Consider the following 4917-nt stretch of genomic DNA (forward strand, 5'->3'; position numbering starts at 1 on the left):
TGTGAAGTTATCACTGTTTACAAATAGCGCTCAGTTTTAGATTACGCCTTTTGTACTGTGAGAACAGCCCATTTTTAAAATCCAGGGCGAGTTGCTTTTCTTTTCCAAAGGGCCAGCCCTCCAATGGGGAACCTGTAAATATCTTCTGGATTTTATTTTCTCTTTCTCCTTCAAGATCAACTGACTCATGAGAAAGTTTGAGGTGGAGCGCTTGAAACCAAGGAGTGTAAACGATTATAAAGGGAAGGCCAGTCTACTCCTCCTGCAAGACTGAACATGTCCCATTGTGGATTGCACATAAACAATGCTCAGGAGATGCCTGTGGTTGGAGATGAATTGTTAATATTCTCCAAGCTTTGTCACCCTTTGCTGTCTGGAAACATTTGCCAGCTGAACTGGGGGGATATTGCAATGTCCTGGGTGGGCTGCTGGGAAGGGTTGTTGGAGCAGAGCCAGTGGCCAGTTAAAATGGGGAGAGGTCTTTTTGGTAGACTTATAGGTCTGAAGTCAAACTTAGAGCCCTGGTGGCGCAGTGGTTAGTGTGCAGTATTGCAGGCTAATTCTGCCGACTGCCAGCAGTTCGATTCTCACAGGCTCAAGGTTGGCTCAGCCTTCCAGTCGGTAAAATGAGGACCCAGTTTATTGGGGGGGGGCAATATGCTGACTCTGTAAACTGCTTAGAGCACTGTGAAGTGGTATATAAGTGTTGTTGCTTATATAAGTCTAAATGCTATTGCCCTTCCTTCCTTCCTTCCTTCCTTCCTTCCTTCCTTCCTTCCTTCCTTCCTTCCTTCCTTCCTTCCTTCCTTCCTTCCTTCCTTCCTTCCTTCCTTCCTTCCTTCCTTCCATGGAGCACACTGGTTAGAATATAGTATTGCAGCTAATTCACTGCTCACTGCCAGGGGTTCAATCCTGACTGGCTCAAGGTTGACTCAGCTTTCCATCCTTCTGAGGTCGGTCAAATGAGGACCCAGATTGTTGGGGGCAAGAGGCTGACTCTGTAAACCGCTTAGAGAGGGCCGTAAAGCACTGTGAAGTGGTATATAAATCTAAGTGCTGTTGTTAAGTGCTATTGCTATTGCTTATCTTTTAGGATATTTGAGAAAAAATACTATAGAACAGAGGTAGCACAAGTATCCACAGCATGTGGTCAAAAAAGTCAAGATGGCAGCCATAATGATGAATTAGTTGTGCCTTTTATGTGCAATGCACTTTAAAAAGGTACATTGTTATAGCCAGACATCTTGAATTTTTTAACCATGGGCTACAGATACCCTTAGCTGTAAGCAACATAGTGGGCAACGGTGAGATTTTTGCTTTCAGACGTTTCTTTTGGCATTCAACAAGTTCTCTGTCCCCACCTAATATTTTTAAGAAAAATCACGTTCTTTCAATTGAAAAAAAATCCTAAATAAAAGCTGGCAAAGCACCTGCACGTCATCTTTCTTTCCAACCACCAAACCTTGTTGGCCAGTTTGTCGATCTGCTGAGAAAAAATAAGCAATATTCTTCTGCAGAGGTTTGTAAAATCCCACTAGAGGAAAGAACAGAGGCTTCACCTATTGCATGGGGACGGGGGGGGGGCTAAGAAACAAAAGGGCTTTCTGATCATTTTTAAGTGTGTTTCATCTCAACTACAGAAACTATTTTGTGAGAATATCTGCAGCATCTTCTCACTGTTCCATTCCAGCTATAAAAGCCTACTGTAGGGACACAATTAAGCTCTAAGAAAACTACATATCTGGGATATGTTCCTAAAACGGTTTAAAACAGCTTGACCTCTGCGCTTATGTTTCAAGGGCTACCTTTGTCAGAAGGCACAATCTACATCACTCAAATCATTTTGCTCTTCAGTAATATGAGAACAGAAAGAAACCTGGTTATTGGAGAGAAAAGCAAAACTTTTTACAAAAATCCACCATCTTTCTAAGATAACTGAAATGAATTTTCCCTCCCTCCCTCCCTCCCTCCCTCTCTCTCTCTCTCTCCTTCGATCGTCTCAATCTATCACCATGGACAAAGATGTGGACCCAAAGGAGCCACGATATAGTGGTCACAGTTTTAAAACATTGGCAAGAAGTGCCCACTCTAATAAATATAAAGGGAAAAATAGAATTGGTTCCTTAAAGAAAAGGGCCCTGTGCCCATCAGTGCTCAGAGATCACCTGGTTCTTGCTGAGAAAGCTGACTTGTCTCCCGGGCTAAGCTTGAGTTCTTGATTTTTATCTATTGATGGCAGCATTTGTTCCTTTAATCTGATCCCAGTGAACCTGGGCCTCTCTTTGGACACCTCCCTTGAATTAGAAATCAAATCCAGTCCAAACGTCATCTGTGATTCCTCTTGACAGTGCTTGATGAACGCCACAGCCCACATCAACCGGTTGCATCACCTGTTTCACCAAAATGGCTGGCAATTGGCTCCTTGGTGGAGCAGTGGGCTAATGCCTCCTTAAGTAACACCAGCTGCCTGCAATTAGTGCAGGTTCGCATCCCACCAGGCTCAAGGTTGACTCAGCCTTCCATCCTTCCGAGGTAGATAGCCACCCCCGATCAACCTGCAGATTCCGCAACGCAAAATGCCGGAACTATGGTAAAACCGGACACATCCAAACAATCTGCAGGAGCAGATCCCGCGACAATCAACTTCACGACATCGACGCGTGGGCCACAGGTAAGGTAACCCCCCACCATAGTGGCAAAGAGACCCACAAGCCACAGGCACAATTCTCCAACCGCGGGAAGGGGGTCTTTAATCATCTTAGTTTCTCTTCTTTGCACTTTTTCCAAAGTCTCAATATCCTTTTTGTAATGTGGTGACCAAAACTGGATGCAGTATTCCAGGTATGGTCTTACTAAGGCTTTATAAAGCAGTACTAATATTTCATGTGATCTTGACCCTATAACTCCATTTATGCAGCCAAGGATTGCATTAGTTTTTTGGTGGCTGCTGCACACTGCTGGCCCATATTCAGGTGATCATCCACTAGATTGGACTCCAAGGTCCCTCTCACAACTACTGTTTTTGGGCCAGGTCTCACCTAATTTGTACTTGAACCTTTGGTTTTTCCTGCCCAGGAGTAAAACCTTACTTTTGGCCACATTAAATTTCATGTTGTTGGATAAGGCCCATTGTTCAAGTCTGTCAATATCTTTTTGGATCCTGAGCTTGTCTTCTGGGCTGTTGGCTGTTCCTACCAGCTTAGTGTCATCTGCAAGTTACTTTTTACCTTCTCTTTCATCCTTTTAGCTGCTGGTTCTGAAAATTCTCTCTTGAAGACCCTCTTTTTCACAGACTCAGCCCAAACCTTTCTTTTCCTAGACAAGTAGAAGGAATTGAGAACCTCTGAGAAACCAGGGGCCACTTGCAAGTGGTGACACTGTGGAAATGGAGAGATGAATTAAATGTCTGTAATCTGAACTTCAGAATGCCAATTGTTTCTTAACACTTCTCTAGAGTGAGCAGAGGAAACAAGACTGTTTATCCTGGGTAAGATCCATAGTTCAGGGGCTGAGAGGCAGAAGGTTGCCAGTTCAATCTCCAGCATTTTGTTTTCTCCCTCCCTCACTTGATCTCAAAACAGCTGATGGGGGCTCTAGATAAGCACTGCTGAATGGCTTCTTGCCCCACCCCCACCCCAGCCTCTGCACTGTAACCCTTCTTCCCCACCTCTCTCACAATCCTCAAGGGTTGCATTCCCCATCACTTTGCAAAAGGGAAGAAGAAACACAAGAGGGTTTGCATGGCTCCAGGTTCAACTGCTGGGCCTACAGACAGCAAATGTTTTAATGGAATCATTAAACAAATGAAGATTAGTTCCCAGAGAGAGTAGTCACAGCTGAAACATGGGTGTGGATGCTGCAGTGAACAGGAGCTGAGCAAATCTCATCAAACTCTTTAGATATAGGCCAGATAAGAAAACAGATCCTACAAAGACTAATAGAATTTTCTTTAACTCCTGTAAGGTGTGATAACAGAATTTTAAAATCCTATTATGGTTCTTCTCTGCTTGCTTGCTTGCTTGCTTGCTTGCTTGCTTGCTTGCTTGCTTGCTTCCTTCCTTCCTTCCTTCCTTCCTTCCTTCCTTCCTTCCTTCCTTCCTTCCTTCCTTCCTTCTGTCTTCAGATTGTTTCTCACACTCTTTCCTTTCCCAGGGCTGAGATCTTGTTTATTTTCTTTTATCTACTAGTGACTGTTGCATCCCTTCACCAACTTTATCCTTCTCCTTCCCTGTATGGTCATTGCTGAAGGCCCAGAAAGCATACTGTGTTAGTACTCTAGATGGAAACTGCACTAGTGAATCAATGAAACAGGAAGATAGGCAGCCTCATCTCTGGGATGGGGGTGGGAGGAAGGGGAATTTATGGAGAAGGGTGAGCGAGACATCTCCAAGCGAAGTTAGGCTGGTGTTTCTCAAGCTAAGAACTTTACTGCTCCATCTGGCTGGAGAATTCTGGGAGTTGAAGTCCAAACATCTTAAAGTTCCCAAATCTGAGACACACTGAGTTAGGTAGTTGTGTGGAGGAGCCTTAGTAACACGCAATTCCTGGCCTTGACTTCTTTTCCAGGACCTCTTCAACTCCAAGTTCAGCAGCCAACAATTTAACTAAATTAGTGCAGTTTTCATTTTCTTCCTTGGAAGCCCTCAGAGGCTGGAAATGTTAGAGAGAAAGTATGGCCCTTGATCCAAAACATTTCACGGATTTCCAGAGTCCCACATGGAGCATGAATGCCCTGATGTAACCTCTGCCCGTGGAGGATGTTTGGGGCTTAATTGGACTAGAGGTTGCAAATATTTAAGCTGAGCAAAGTGTCTTTAGTTAGAACCACAGATATACAAAACCAAATCAAATACACAAATAGTCTATTTTAACGTGAAAACAATGCAAACCAATCATCCCAGCCAAGTATATGCTTAT

Source organism: Vipera ursinii, assembly GCF_947247035.1.
Source record: "Vipera ursinii genome assembly, chromosome: 10".
In the NCBI taxonomy this organism is placed as follows: Eukaryota; Metazoa; Chordata; class Lepidosauria; order Squamata; family Viperidae; genus Vipera; species Vipera ursinii.